We start from the raw sequence: 16,865 nt of genomic DNA on the forward strand, positions 1-16,865 counted from the left end.
TAGCAAGAGTGGAGGGACAAAAACAGAAACCGGATCGGCAGGCAGATATGTTACACTGCCCGGCAACTCACATCTGTACTTTACTAGGTCTGTCACAGTTCAAGTGAGGCAGGGTGGAAGCTGGGAGAGTACTTGATAAATCTTCCAAAGACTTTGCAGAGGCGTTAATGTACTTTTCCCCTATAAATAAAACACCTTGGGCTTTGAAACAGGCACAAAGTATGATTCATCCAATCTGCGATCCCCCGAGAAGGCACAAAACACAGACAGAATATGAGAAAACTGAGAAAAAAAAGACATTTATTACATATTGAAGGAGGACGAGCCATGGCGTACACTTGCAATTTAATCAGCTGTGCTCATAATGGCAATAAAATATGGAGGCGAAAGCCCACAAGCTTAAAGTCAGGCTCCTGGTTTCTTTATCACCAATGTTCTTAGACAGAGAAAGATTGAGGGAAAAAAGACTGTGCGAGGCAGGGGGAAAAAAATTCTAGGCATATAGTCTGGAGAGAACAAAGCACGAGCACTTCCACTGCAGACAGATCTTCACAAAACGCGAAAACTAGATTCATAGGCCAAGGCTGCCATATAAAACAGAGCAGAATAAAACAGGATGTGTCGCAGAGAACCGCCATATTGTCCTCTGCCTCGTTCTTGACAGAGGAATTTGCCATCTACGGTGCTGAAAAACATAAAGGAAGTGGCCAGGAATGTTTAAATAGACACATCCATTGCTGAATGTGGCCCGCTGAAACACTATCAAGCCAATCCCTTTGGTCATAATTGAGCCTGGCAGGGCTTTGCTAATGTGTGACTTTGTTCCCACTGGCCTGCCTAGCTCTGAACAGAATGTGCAAAATCTCCAAGGACCCTTGCATTTACCAACAAAAGTTGGTATTCAGATGCTAATTCTGCAACGGCATGCATCTACGTGAGAGTAACATTCTCTCAGGGAAGTTTGCATTTGTGTGCGTGCGTGCATGAGGGCGTGCGTGCCAGTGGAAGGAGGGGATTGTGATTCTCAATACAGTATGGAATGTTTTTTTCATGATAATAAGAAGCCACGGTCCGTCTCCTTAATCTATTATTCTCTGCAAATCTCTGTTCCACCACCAGATTTGGGAAAATTTTTTATTTTGAGGTATTGGTGGAGCTACAGCAACTGACTTTTGTGCAATTTGATGGCAGCACAATTAATCTGTAAAAGAAGTACTGATATATCACGTCATCTTTCAAGTTGATATGCTGACCTGGGCTTATTTAGAAATCTAGCAGCATTACAATTCTTATGCTTACGATCACTTTATCAGTGTAGGTTCAACACCCACGCCCCTTTCTCTATGCATTCAAATCGGCTGTTTTCACATGCAGTCTTAATATATTATTCTTATTATTACAAAACACTGTAGACACCCAACCATGCAAATGTAGCTAATAAGGCTAAGGTAAGATTTTGGTCATGAAAATTAAACTTGTACAGTTAAAGGTGTTATTTGGTATATGACTTTCAGAACTACTGGAGACCGAAATAAACAAGTGCGTGAGCCAGTTTAAAGTCCATTGAAATGTCTTAATGAACTGTCATTAACTCCACTGCTCAACTATTTGTAAGTGAAACTTCGTGTGTGTGGCTTCATCCGCATGTTAAAGCGATGCGTTCACGCAATCAGATGGGTCACTTTCACGTTAATGTTCCTTCCTTTATTCAGTGACAGTGATGGAGAGAGCTATTTGCGTCTTTGTCTTGTGCTGTCTTGTGTATATCCATCTATTAATGTGACAGCATGCAGTTCAGACTTGTGCCATTAACAGATAAGTAAATGTTCCTAGTGCTGAACTACTAAATAGGTCATCGCAACTTTTGCGGAAAAGTGATAGGGTGCTCATTCAGACACGAAGCCAACACTTTGGAACGTGATCGGATTAATGTGAAGGAGTGTTTGCCTTCTCTGCTCCCCTTTATGAAACACATTGAGGGTGACTGAGGGGATATACATGGTGAATCAGAGAGCAAGGGAAATGAGAAGAAAAAACAAAAACAGTGGGTTAGATGAAATTAGGTACATAACAGAATGCTTCAGTTGTTTTCTGCAGCCATTAGCTGAAGGCTCTGGGCTGCACTCGCCTCTTTCTAAATGTAGATACAATGATTTCATAGCGAGAGAACAGCTAAAACCCACAGAACAGCTAAGCAAGCAACGCACAAATGGAGAATGTTGCTCAGCTAAATTGTTCCATATCAAAGTGTTTGCTGCTCATGTTTAAAACCCTGTATATAGATCCTTTGTCAAGCTGAGACTAATCGTGGTATCAGACTCTCATAATTCATTCTATAAGACAGAATGCTGCTTTCCCCTGTCAGCTGTTTTATGTCTCTATGAACTCTGATTTGACAGTAAAAGTAAAAATGTGGATTTTACGCAGTTACAACTTGTTGTCATTTTTTTGGAGCAGAAGGTCTTGACTCTTGATTCCCCCGTAGCACAGCTGTGTGACCCCAGACAATCTTTTTCCAACACTGACCTCCAAACTAACAACTGATACCGATGCAATGACATCCAAAAACAATGCCTCTTTACTATGACAGAATCCATCACTGGTCAAAACTCTCAGTGCTTCGCTGATAACCCTGAAATCATATTCAATAACTCTCCAGCAGCTCCTTGGTTTAAAATAGAGCCCACACATTCTTCTGATGAATGTGCCTTTACTTCCTAATAACTAACTTTAACCGTTGAGAATGACAAGAGATAATGCAGAGGCTGATCCTATTCACTGAGAAGATTTAATTTAGATTTCCCTCAGGTTCCGATAAGCTCGGCACACTGCAGACATTTTAAGATGACAGTCAGAACCTGCACAGCAATTTTCTGTTTGAATACGCAGACACAAAAGACCAGTGGTTAGACTTTAAAAGTGAGAAAATTTGATTTCTGCAGCGATGAAGTGACCCAAGTGTGAAATATTTCTTTCTGCACTTAAACTGTTTGTCTTCAGATTTGTGTTTCTTCTCTTGTTAACACATAATATTCTCCCCTCACCTTTAATGCCATGTGGAATGTGCTGCCCAAATGGTGAAATATGAATGTGTGTAATTTTAGCACTTAACACATCATTAATCCTGCAGTGAGTCTGCTGCTCCAGGGGAAGAGGTGAAGTGGTGATGTGCTCTGTCTGGAAATCTCTCTCTCTGCCTCACACTCACTAACAAGCGTTTTCTTTATAGAAAACATATCGAATGCTATACAAGTACAATAACTATATTTGTAGATAAATGTGGATAAATAAACAGTTTTCTTATAGTGTTTTAGGACAACCTCACTGGTTTACACAGACCTCTGATATCAACCCAAATCCAAGGCCTTCAGGAGAACTCGGTACAGGGTTGGGTTGAATATCAGAAGCAACACATTAAGAAAGAGTTCTTGGATTTCCTCCCCAAATTTGGAGCAACATGCACTTCACTTCCTGTATTCTGGTGAATTGCATTTTTTCTACATCTGTTTATGGTGTAAATTAAGAGATGCAGAAAAAACACACATATAAAGCAAAACTGAAAAAAAATCGAAGAGCAGGTGACAGTTCGGCACATACTAAAATATAACACAATGAAACTCTCAGGCATTCTGCATCATTTTCAAATAATTATTCCCCAATTTTCTCACTAATTATCAACAAACTTTTCTCATTAAAAAATTATGGCTGCTGAGTAAACACAGACATGATTCACACCGCTGTCCACTGTTGTCTTCGCCCATTTCCAGTAAGGATGCAACTAATTTAATAGTGTTTAAAACAAACTGACTGTATGACAAAAGCACACAGAAAATATCCAAAATTGGACACAATGGACAAATTAAATATTGGTCATACAAACATTGCATACATATTTAAAAGTCATCTTAAAACCATTAATCACTTCAATAATCGCATTTTTAACTACTGAAATGTGTGCCACCTCCCACTGTGTACAAAATAAAGTCAGATTAGTTTGCCGAGTCAGGCTAATGCTATGAGCCCTGGCAACCTTTCCTGCACACCTTGCACAACCCTGTGCAGAAAGTAGCTACACATCCTGTGTAACACAACATTAGTTGTGCAGTTATATGTAGTTTTATTCTGACACATCTAACAAACAGCTGCTCAATTTCTGCATCCAAGTTTTACAGAACCACGCTGGTTCATGCAGCTTTCACCTGGTTACTTTCCACCTTGCTTTTCACAACTTCCCCTCACACAGAGACAGTGAAGCAGTGCTATAAACGCTACAGCCAAAAGGATACATTTCATTGTACATTAACAAAACAAGAATAAAATACTTTGTAAGAAAATGTTTCTATCACTTACTTTTTCCTTCTTCGTGGTGATCGTCCAGCCTGAGCGTGCACAAAGTGAGACACTGTGTAGCTGCTAACTGAGATAACACCACTGTGAGTGTGTCAGAGATAATTATCTTTACCTCACAACCTTCAGTGGTTGTATAAATGCATAATTCAGATTTGGGGAATTAAAAAAACAAACAAGGAAATAAACTGAACAAAAAAGACCCCAGACCTATTGCTGAGGGAGAAAAGCCCCACCTGTGTCGGAGTCGTTCGTAAATTCTCCTTTTTTTCATGTTTTTACAGCAGTGTTGGGGGTAGTGGAGTAAATATTAGAGTTTTTGGGTCTTTTCAGAAAGCTACATCTATGTAAGTTGCGCTTTATCAGTGACCTCATGCTCATGCCAGGTTATCAAACCTCCTGGAAAGTCTTCACAGAGGGAACGTAGATGCTGGAGGTAGCTAATTACTCCCCATGCTTGCAGAAGGAGACATCGAACAGCTTTATCTGGTTGCCACGCTGTGATGTTTAAATTTTGGCCCTAAGTAAAAGTTACATAAATGTAGGGTAACAAACAAAGATGGCAATAAATTATAAATGCAAAAAAAACTGCCCTCAGTAGTCATTTTCTGGTAGTCACGCTATACTCTGACTTCCTCACAAAGCTAAAGCACCCAGACAGACACAAGGAAAAAAAATCATCGCCATACCTCCATAATCCACAGGGCCCATTATCTTTTAAATGGTTTCAATGCGTGAGGGAGAAAGTGATGGGAAGGTGGGTGAATAGTTTGCTGGAAAAAAATAAGAGGGTGGAGGAGAGAGAGAGGAAGACGAAAGAGAGCGAGGTAGAAAAAGAGACTGTATGATGTTGTCAGTTCAGACAAAAAGCCCAGTCATGATGTGTTCTCGCCAGAGAACAAAGAGCTCTGACAGACTCGGCTCTGTTGACTATAAAAGTACACACAACGTCTCACACGCGCACACACATACTGAGCGGTAGACACACAAACACACCCACACTGTGTGTATCAGACTTCAAACTTCTCTTTCCAATGAGGGGACATAAAAGAGGAAAACAACAGTTAGGCTAATTATCTCTGAATCTGGAGGAAATGAACAGAATCATATTGTTGTATTGTTCTCAAAGGCATTACAGGGACATCACAGATCTACCTTTTGGTCTCCTCAGGGTTTATCAAACTAAATCAGTGAAGATCTTCCCCATAATGGACTCAGCCACACCACAAATAAAAACCTACTGCAGTGAGGATTTCTTTATTAACCAGATTCACTCTTGAACTCTTAAGATGCTACTTTTCACTTTGATTCACACATGTCCACTTTGCGCTTTGTTTCCAGCAGCAACCGGGTGGCATGTAAGGCTAGCGTGGTGGTCTGCAGGATTTTTTGAGGGGCTCCAGTCAGGGACCATTTCAGGGTCACGGCACTTACCCCTCCTCTCATGCACCCCTGCGGTACGCTCCATGAGAGCCCAAAGAGAACACGGAGGTGTTAGAGAAAACACAAACAGAGCCACGATTGTCCCTGACTTGAGTTCAACCCCCCACGGCCCCACCTCCAGGGACTTAAGATTGAGAGAATGAGCAACTGTCAATGGTGTTTTGCAAATACGTAGCTTTTTTCACTTCAGATGGGTTTATTCAGATGTCTGAGGGAAAATCGCCCTGCTTTGCAGTCTCTGAGTGTCCTTGCCTTTCCTGTCCTATTCAGGTTTGTATATGAGAAAGCCATTTGTGATGCATCCGAAAGAGCGGCTCAGTTGCTAGCTCCTTTGACATGGGGGTTGACAGCTGAAACAAGTGAGCACGCTGGTGGACAGGGCAGCCCGCTGAGTGATGACTGTTTCTTATTGGCACTTATTGACCAGTGGCAAAGCCCCCCTACAGTGTGTCACATCTCAGCTAAATGGATAACGGACAAATCAGCTGGGGGCCATTGTTCCACCAACCTAAATACCTCACTGAGACTTCAGAGCAGCCAAATGACTTCTGTATGACATTGTGTAACTGCTGCAGCATTGAAAAATCTAACATCAATCCACAACGTGGTCTGCTAAGAATTGCATAATACGAAAAGGCTTGATGAGAACAATATTGAGATTCCCACAGTGATAATTATCTGCTGAAAGTTTGTTGCTGTTATTTTTCTAAATAAGGTTGTGCGCCTTTGGTTTATGAGTTGCACACATCTTGTTCCACTGGACTCACAGGTTTTAAGCTGTCATCTGTTGTCTTTTAATTACATGCCATTCCTCTCCTATTATCAAATTAGCAGCGGCAGTGGGGACTTCTCCCTCTCCTTATGGCCCAGACTTAATGATGATTACGGACAATATCAGTTTCAACTTTCAGTAAACAACTGTCGGCCACCCGCTGAATAAATTAAAGACAGCTCAGATAAATCAATACGCTAGTAGGAAGTTACAGTTGAGCTGCTGCTGAAGTAATCACTTCTGTAGACTTGCCAATCTTTTACTTAACGGATAAACAATGGTTCTTAACTATTCAAAGAGGCCCTACACAGCATGGGGATGGCCAGGACCGGTGAGCATGGTGAGGACCATCTTATCTGGAGTTAAGCACACCCTTGGGACTTTGAGAGGCAACAAATGCTTCTTTACTTCTTCACTCCTCCCATTCTCTGTCCTTACCCCCCCACCTTTGCTAGCTGGCTTTCTCCTGGCCCTTTTGTCAGTGGATTACTGGCTTATCCCTCCCTCTCCTATCGGAACCACAGAGGGGGTTAGGACTAGAGCACAGAGGGGAGATTTCCACACAATGATCTGAATTACAGAGGCTTTCTATGTATGGTCACTTATATTCCCCCCATTTGCTCTACTTGGAAATCCCCACAGAGTGCCATTCATTGCTTATGGTTTTCCCAGCAGGAATCTTAGGCTACATGCCCAAACCCGGAATGTTTTTCCTCTGTAACAACACAGTTCACAGAGTGTGTCTTTTTAAGCAAACTCTTTGTTTTTGGTTCAGTTTAAATGCAAACATCTGTGTCTGTCTGTGTAAACATCAGCTTTGGTAACACAGAAAATACTCATGCATTGCAAACAAACAAGCCACGGTTGAGACCGCAGTGTGTGTAACTCCACACTCTCTACACACACAGTCTATATCATCCCTCTATACTGCGAGAGAGCGCAGGCCGTCTCCTCCTCTACAGGTCGGCATCCATCTCTCTCCATCTCTTCCTCGGGACAGCTGCCCAGACAGCCCATCTGTCTGTCCTGACCTGTGTTTGGGACCATGGGGGGAGCCTAAGTGGCCCACAAAGGGGGTCTCTGGCATGGTGCCCACCCAGTAATGACAGTTAAGCTGCCAGCGACTTGCCTAACAGCTTTGGAGGTCCCTTTGTGGTGCTACAGTATTGATATTGTATTGGGTTGCAAAGGGCTTGGCAGCCTTTTAATGAGAGCTCAGATTGATCAGGCAGGAGTGGGTCTCTCTTTACTGTGGATAATGCTCATCAGCTGTCCCTGCAGGCCTGACTTTCCTGTGATTTGAATTACTGACTGAAAAAAACAGACACACACATCCTTACATGTGTGAACAAATATTAGTAAGTAAGAGCAGAAAGAAGGTTAATATTAAATATTCATAATTACAGTTATCTTTGGGGGTTTTCACAATTAATTGAACCGAATTCATCATTGTCTCCTTGTGCTTTGGATCCATATGTTTCATTTTATGTCCAATCAATATGCAGTGAAAGAAAGCTGCTTGAGTGCACTTGGCCAAAGCTAATAACCTTCAAACCTGTTGCTTTAAAAATCCGGACGATTTGTAATTAAGTTATTCTGAAAAAAAAAAAAATGTTGTTGCATTTCAAATACGGCAATAATGCACTAAAGTTTGATGAAATTATTCAAACTTGAAAGTTACTTGCAAAACAAAAAGGTTTTTTTTCATATATATGAATCCCCCCACACACACAATTATAATATCAATAAAAAAACAAGAATAGTTAAATAAATTTTAAGGTAATATATACTTTTTAAAATATATTCTGACTCATGGTGACACACAGACATACACACTTGCCCAATCAAAGGTAAAAAAAAAAAAAGATTCAGAGAGCCAGAAAGGTGTTTAAACCACCTGCCTGTCAGCTTCTACAATATCACTTCCCTTTTCCATCCCTCATCCTCCTCTTTACCTGCCTCCACAGGCGAAATTCAAGGTCAAAGCAGAGGCCTCTGGAACTTGACTAGTTCCTATTAAGCCTCCATTAGACCCCTGTCAGAAAGGCAGCCGGCTGTCGCCCTCCTGTAGTGTGATCATGACCCCCACTCTGCCTCTGGAACCTCTCCTGGGATCTGCAGCAGGGAAGTAACAGGATGGGGGAAGAATAGAAACCCTGCTCAGAGGACATCGTGGTTATTTCACAGTGGCCTTTACTCCTGAAGCAGCCAAGGGACCAATCCAGAGCTGGGCTGGCAACCGATCATACTGAAACAGGATGTGAAAAGAAATTTAAATTCCTAATTGGAAATTGTATATATTCTGTTGATAACCTCTTCAAAATACTCTACACTTGTTTAATTGCAACCTGCTGACTTTTTCTCTTGGGTGATTTCTCTGTTTTATCCCACTTTCTTCAATCAGGCAGGGATAGCTCAGTAGGTAAAGTGGTCGCCCCATGATCGGAAGGTCGGCGGTTCGAATCCACTTAACGGCTACCCTGAGGTACCCCTGAGCAAGGTACCGTCCCTACACACTGCTCCCCGGGCGCCTGCTTAGTGGGCTGCCCACTGCTTCACTGAGTGAATGGGTCAAATGCAGAGAAAAACAAGTAATTTCCCCATGGGGATCAATAAAGTATCCATTATTATTATTATTATTATTAATTAACAGCGCTGGGATGGAGTTCATCAACCTTGTGTCGCAAAAAGAGTGCAGCGCACGACCCCGTTTTACTAAAGGCGTAATTACTGCACCATTACCTCACTGTGACCGCTGCACCCACACAAAACCTCATAACGCCTTCCTATCAGCTCAGACAGAACATAAAGCACCAGACAGGATAGGAGATATGCCCAGTTTTTCAACCATGAAGCGATTAATAGGCACCTATACCCTTTTACTGTGGTTCACACTGAGCAAAAAGGTCAATCACATTCATGAGAAAAATGCTGTAAATGAATGTCTGCATTTAATGAACATCATATGGCATTAAGATCACTGTAACCCTCTCTTGTGCAGTCAGAAATCATTAAAAATAGATGGGGAGCAAAGCCAATTCATGGTGTACATAAAATGGCCAGTAAATTCATAGGGTAAGCCGACAGGAGAGGCACAGGGACGCTGCATTTCTTTCACATAAAGAGTGGAGAAACGCACTGTTTTACTGCTGTAGAAATTCAGTTTAGGCGTTCCTATAGTGTAGTGCTTTACACATTTACTTACCAAACAAAGGATCCATGGTTCAATTCTAGAAGGAGACGTCTTGTTCAAAAAAAGTCTGTCAAATCAAACATGTGAAGCTACCTGCTGTGGCAAGCCTTTGTGGATAAGGGAGCACCTGAAAGAAATTTGATTCCTACACTAGAGTGTAAGAGACAAGACTTCAAACAGAACCACCAACACCTATCCAGCATTTATCACAGACTGGTGATGAGATACTCGGTGTCATCGTGTGTTTTGTAAGCTCCTTTTTAAACACAGCTGTGATTAATATCTATTAAAGCAATTATCTTAAGGGCAGGAAACTGGGGATGGGAAAAAAAGAAGAGGGCCCTTTGTGGAACTTTGCATTCAGCTGAATGCGCCTTTCAGCACCATCGCCCCAGATTGCTTAAGTTAGATGAGAGGTTATGCAAGTGGGCTAAAGAGATTTTTTTCAAGCGTGGACCTACACACACACACACACACACTTTTGTCACAGGCAGCAACTTCCTTAAAAATAAAAAGTGGGCTCCCAGCTAGCTGATGGAAGCTGACAAACAGCAAAAGAATGAGCTGCCTCTGTTTTTACTATAAAGCTTGGCCGGAGTGCCGAGTGGCCTCAGTGTGTGTGGGGCCGCAGGTTGGCACACTCACAGGAGGCTTTATTGGGGTGCCGTCCTGAGCGTCAGGCAGCATGCCCGATGTTGACAAAGCCTGGTATCGCCTGCTGTCAGCCCATTCTGTGTGCACCCGGCGGAAAGAATCAATTAGGCCGTGGTCACAACAGAGCACTTTAATATTTGACTTTTAATCAGTGGGCAGAAGGCAGGATGGTGCATGGAAGCAAGCCGGGAGTTTCTGTCTTGCTGATGTGGAAAATGAGGGTCAGGAAACTGCTCCAAGACCCCTGCTGTGTGCATCAAATATCCTAGGCTGGATGTAAGAAACCTGCACCCACCACTGGCTAATCCAAAGCGGTTAGGGAAAAATATCCTTTTGTCACTCACACGATATCAAAAGCACCTTATGCAATCAGCTGCAAGGAATAGTGGAGATATATCAAACAACTTTGTTCATAAACAACCAGAACTCTGCGGAAAGGACACTGGTTTAAGAGGGGAGGCTGAATTGATGAGGTCTTCATTCAGCGAATGAACTGTACCTTTGAAGAGTTTCTCTAGCAGACTTTTGGTTTTTATCCGGCACTGACTGCCGAAGGCTCTCTCTACCAGGAAGAAGAGGAGGAAGAAAGAGAGAGGTGAATGCTGTCCTCAAACTAGGGGTTTGAAGTGGAGATCAGTCCTCAAACAGAATATTTTAGCAAAGGCACATCATTCACCTGTCTGCTCTTGCTAGTGTCACAGAAACAGAAGCTATATCAGAGCTGAGCTGCCTTAAATCGTCTGTCAATACAAGTTTCATAGTGAGGCATATTGTCTTCACAAACAAAACAGTAAACTATTGCATGTATATTAGGAGCCCTTTGTAGCAGTTGTTTGTTAACCAGAAAGGAGAACTGCCCTGCATACTGATGTTTTTGCAAGTGGTAATGAGACAGCTGTACACAGCTGTGCAAATAATATACCCACATGTACAGAGAGCAGTTTCTTCTGCAGCTATCCAACTGATCACACAGAATGACTCTGATCATAGCAGCAGCACGACTATGTTACTGGAAATCAGGACAAAGTAACAGTGACACATCTAACAACTAATTTAAAGCATAAAATGTGTCCAGTCCTATCATTACTTCTTTAGATAATACATTAATCTAACCCAAAGCTACAGGGGGTGAAGGTGATTCTTCATAAAAAGTCTACACTTTATAACCAGCTCATTAGTCTCACCTCACCCAACACTCTACAGCATTCATTTCACTCTTTTTTTCCTATTCATAACTACCAATTTCTATTGACGAGGGTGCATCTGCTGTGGCCAGCAACCAAAACACCCACAGATTTCTTTCATCATGATGTCCCTCGCTGCAGAAGCAATAACAACCGTGCCTTTATTTGTGCAGAACCAAGTGGTAATCACTGGCATTCAGATCAAATGAGCTGATGTGATTAAGGGACTGGCTGAAGCAACGTGATGTCTTTGGAAGAGATGATTTCATCCCCATTGTAGGAAATAAAGTGTTGACACTAACCGTAACCTGCAGTTTTCTCAGGAATAAGGAGAATCCACAGTAACGGGAAAAAGTAATAAGTCAGTCCCTGACTTATTTCTGAAGATGAAGGTGTGATACCCAAAAAGTACAAAATCAGATAACCAGAAAAGACCAAATCTGTGTGATTTGATTTCACGAAGAAACGTAAAGACATGCACTGATCCACATCTTTAGAAACCTATCTGTGGAAACGCGACAAAACTCCATCCACGGGGATGTTAACAGATGGAAAATTCTCTTTGAGAGGTGAACATCCTTACCTTCTTTTCTAAACAAGCTGCCAAAGATGTTCTCTCCCACAGAAATCAGCCTCTCACTGCCAAATCCTGTAAGCAAACACAAAGTCCAGAGTGGTTGAATACTTGGAACATATATTACTTCAGTTTAGAAGCTCAAACAAAGCCGGATTATTCCATATTGTTGCAACTGCATTATTTTTTTTAACAAATATTTTTTTAATGCTTGACCCCAGCTTGATTTGTTCCGCTCCACCCTAAAAAATGCCATTAAGTACTCTGTCTAGATGCCACTCTGAAATGTTACTCTTCTTTCACACATAGCCCAATGACTGAGAACATCTGGTGTACACACGGTATTCAAACAAGATAGTCCATGTATGATGGATGTTGTGACGCCTGAGGAAGCAGGCAATAGTTCAGGAGGTGGTTTAATTAGACCTGTACCAGAATATAAATGATCTGATTTTAACATAATTACCTCTTACTCTCTGGGACATTTTTAGCAATAGTGATAACAACCCGTTTGCCTTCATAACACTATGAAATTGCTGCTAAATTTCAGCCAGGCAAACAATACTAGGTGTCAGAAGCAGTGGAGCTACAGAAAAATAGCTTTTTTCACCCTCCTCTTTCCATCAAGCTGCCATCTAACACTATCTACATGTCTCCAAATGTCTCCAGTTGTGATCTTGTAAGCTGCAAGGCCTTGTTTGGTGTCTGTCTGTGAAGACATGCTGACAGGAATGGAGCTGTCTGATCCCTGTTCTGATTGGACAGGTGTCAGTGTCCAGCATGTAAACATCTGAGGCAAGCCAAAACCAACTTCGACATCTCCATAACACTCTGTGAAATCTTTGATGAGGTGTCTTGCACACGCACAGTGGTGATGTGCATATGCACGTGCACACACACGCACACACACAAAACCCTAGCCATTTGGTATGTGAAGCATAGCTAAGAATATGCTGGAAAGCCCACTGTCATCTCGCTGCCAAGGCACGTCTCTGACCCCAGCTGCTCTCTGCCCAAGCCAGCACTCCTAGCCACTCATGGGCATCAAAGAGAGGTGAGTCTGTGCACCTGTGCCTGTTTATCTGTCCATCTAAAAATGTGTAGTAGTCATACAAGTAACCGGAATAGGCATTTAAAGCTAAGCATTTCAATGATGTGACAACACAAAACATCTGAGACATTATTTATTTTGACAGGATTTTATGTGGCGAAAAATGATATCCACATACATTCGCAGAACTCAGCAGACACAGCAGGCTGCAAATGGCAAAAGTGATTTTCCTTCTTTCTCAATCCCTGAGATAAAGAAGTGACAGATTTAATAAAAAGTAAGCAGAGAGGGAGATGAGGGAAGGAGGGGATTGGAACAGGCCAAGGGTGACAAGGAAGCACGACAAGCGTGGCAACTGAGAGAAAATGTGACACCTGGCCTTGTCCTTGATGTGAATAAGAGAATGATACATCAAAACGTGACACCGCAGAAAGATGGCTATTACCCAGGCAATGGCAAGATGAAGAGGAAGGGACTATTTTTAGCAGTGGAGTAAAAATACACCAGGGGTTCACTTAATATTCCTTTCTGTGAAGAGAATTTCAGGTTCTTGCCAGTTTTACACCAAAACAGTAATGACATTTTGAAGCAAATATTGCCAAATATAAGCTACGAGCTGACTTCATCCTCCAGATAAGCTGGAATGAGCTGTCTTTTTACAGTGATCCTGATCACGTTTGACTGTGAGAGCAAATAACTGGAAGCCTGAGGCAATGTTTTTTTGATTAGTTGCGTTCTTCATTGGAGAGGCGACTGATTGATGTCAGTGGACTGAAACTTCAGTTCTGGCTCCATTGATCCCTTACCCTCACTCCTATCTCTTCTCCAATTAAGAGTTCACAAAGCCACCACTTCTAATGAATACCACCTTCCTGCCAACATCTTAATGTTGCATTCACAGCGCTGTCTGCTTCCTCACTCCAATTGTGGTTAATGTACAATCACTTGAGCGATAATGACAGAATTGATCTAGAGGTGTGATGAGGTAGATTTGTAGGGGACGGGAGGGGTGGGGGAGGATCAAGGTTAGTTAAGAAATCCCACAGTTCTTTAAACAAGCCTCAGGCAGACAGTGCAAATCTTTGTACATCACTTGGAATCAATTGCTTCACCAGCAGCCAGATTTTAAGGATTAGAACGAATTGAGCTACTTTGGGATGTAGAAATCTGGGATGTGTCTGGGTGTCAGGCGAGGAAGATCAAAAGATTCATTAGATGAGAATTAGATCAAACACACTCAAAGTTGTGAGGACAGACGTGGAGGAGTGTGTAAGAGTGAGAGTGGTCGACATGAGAGAAATAGAAATCCAGACGCACAAGCCAAAAAGCTGTCTGACTCTGAATCTATTTAATTGCCAGGTACATACTGATACAAAGAATCTGCCGGCCTGCCTGCCTTTCTCACTCCAGAGCTGTTGGCACATCAATCTCTTGATCTGCCACCTTGGGGTGAAGCCAGAAAAAAACACTTCAGTCACAGGTCAGTTGTGCCCCAGTGCACCCGGGCTTAAATCTGTAATCCCAGTGCTTTGGTGGAGTGAGAAAATCCAATTTCAGAGATCTGTAATTCCATAAACCTTATTTGGCACAACAATGACTGCTACACCCTGAGGGAGAGGCACGAGGGAGGGGTGAGGGTGCGCAACGAGGTGGGAAACTGCAGTTGTGACTTAAACACAGGGATGGAGAGAGGGCGAAGAACACAGAAACTGAGATTAAGGTAGAGCTAGAGTGTAGCAAATCAGGGAAATGAAGAAGACAGAAGCGTTCGGGCTCAGCTGAACTTCTGATAAGTTACCATGACCAGGTACAACATGATGAAATGGATGATGCTTTGAAATTTGCTGGGTAAAATTTTCAACTTTCAGTATTTCCATTTGGAATCTTCACTGCTGCTGAACTCATTGTTCCTGATTTAACAAAGACTTAAAGAATATCCCACATTTGTCATAGCTTTTTGTTTCATTTTCTCTCTCTTTAAAATTTATTAATTTTTTCTTTGCTTTAAATCATATTTGAGCCTTTGTCAAACGAGATCACACAGCGCTCATTATGCCTATCAGCACTCTGATCAGTTCAATCTATTATTTTGTAATGTACTGGAGTTCAAAGTAACACTACACTGTAATCATATTTTATCTGTCTGCAAGACATTATATTTCCTAAGAAGAGCAATCACATTATAATTATGAATCTAACAATTTTGTCCCTACTTGCATTACTTAGGTTCTTTAATTATCACAGTAATGGGAGACAGAAAAAACCCCAAATGTGTCTTGTGAATAATCCATGATTTAAGTCCATGTGGGACACAGGAACATCATAATAGACCCATCAGCTGAGAAATGGAGATATGCACATCAAAACTGTTGCACAAAAAGAAAAAAAATGTGCACAGGACAGAAGCAACTATCCATTTCTGTGAACAGGACATCAAAAGCCAACAAGCTCCTGGAGTGGATGCAACATGCTAACACAACTCTATTAACAAAAACTGAGCGTATTCTGCTCCCAACCAAGCATCCAAAGCTTGCTTTTTTAATCAACAGCTGTGTCACCTTTTTTAAAAATTTTTTTTTTTATAAATGACCAATAATGTGTAATACACCATTAATCCAGCACTGGTAGCCATGACTGGCTTGGCAGAGCTGAATGGGAAGCGACCATAATGACAAGGAGAGAGCAGCCTGCAGCAGTGACAGTGGAGCCTTTGGGCAAAGAAAAAACTGGAGATACCAAGAAAAAGTTTCCTAAAGAAAATCCAAATAAACCAAAAACCTCAGTGTTCAGAGGAAGAGTGGGAGTCTAAAATATTGATCGACTGTGAGGCATGTGTCCTGAGCACATGCCGACAGTGCCCGAACAGGGCAGGAGGGTTTGAGAGATGTTTTGTACAGTATATATAAATTCCAGATGAGAAAATAATATATTTTAGTCGGTTTGGGTCGGTGTGTCCTACCATCATCTCTGCATCCTGTATTCATTTAATCATAACATCAATGGGCCATTTAGTCTGCTGTTATCTGAGTGCTCTCATTGATTGTTTGCCTAAATTCAGGAGAGTGGGGTGTGTCTGTTTGTTTTGTCTTACTAATGGACATCATCTCAGCACACACCTCAGAGCAAAGCTGAGAGCAGGCAGCAGAGGAGCCACAGCTATAGAAAACAGAAGCACATGCTTGGATGAGAGGAATATACATCAGAGATTGATCAATAAAAAAAACTCTTCAATGCCTCAATGCCATTCACGAAGGACGCAGGTGGAGAAAATGCAGATGAAAGCAATTACGACAATAATTACATCTGCGCTGATAAGATTTCGCTTCTCAGACAGAAAAAAAGAGGTGAGAAAAATGGCTTTGAACTTGAGTCAGATATTGGCTGTGTTCTGAAATCTCCCAATCACTGCTCTTAGCAACCGCAGTTAATTCTGTCATAAATTATTCACAACTGTAACAAAACTGTTGCAAAAGGCCACAGATAACCCCGGGATTTAAAAGCTGATTAGAGGAGCAGATTGCGGTGCACGGATTTAATACAAAATTCACAGATATAAGAGGGCTTTAGTGACATCGCTGCTGTTTGATATTGCAAGTGAGAAGGGGCCTCCAGCCGCTGTCTCTCCTGAGACAGATAGGCCAGTGAAG

At 41.9% G+C, this 16,865-nt stretch overlaps 1 protein-coding gene across 4 annotated transcripts in view; it reads right to left on the reverse strand.

Moving 5' to 3' along the window:
* The window catches only part of sulf2a (sulfatase 2a), a 47,839-nt gene that overhangs the window by 12,935 nt on the left and 18,039 nt on the right, over nucleotides 1-16,865 (reverse strand). For 3 of the 4 annotated variants that reach the window (XM_085273208.1, XM_085273210.1, XM_085273206.1), the window contains one exon: nucleotides 12,177-12,242. The exons of the other annotated variant lie outside the window; for it this stretch is intronic. The gene's annotated coding sequence lies outside the window, so the exon portion shown is untranslated. The remainder of the gene's footprint in view (nucleotides 1-12,176; nucleotides 12,243-16,865) is intronic. 4 annotated transcript variants of the gene reach the window in all.

This window comes from Mchenga conophoros, linkage group LG5 (genome assembly GCF_057382185.1).
Source record: "Mchenga conophoros isolate Kocher_MC1m ecotype Shallow Benthic linkage group LG5, M_conophoros_male_GT1.1, whole genome shotgun sequence".
Classification (NCBI taxonomy): Eukaryota; Metazoa; Chordata; class Actinopteri; order Cichliformes; family Cichlidae; genus Mchenga; species Mchenga conophoros.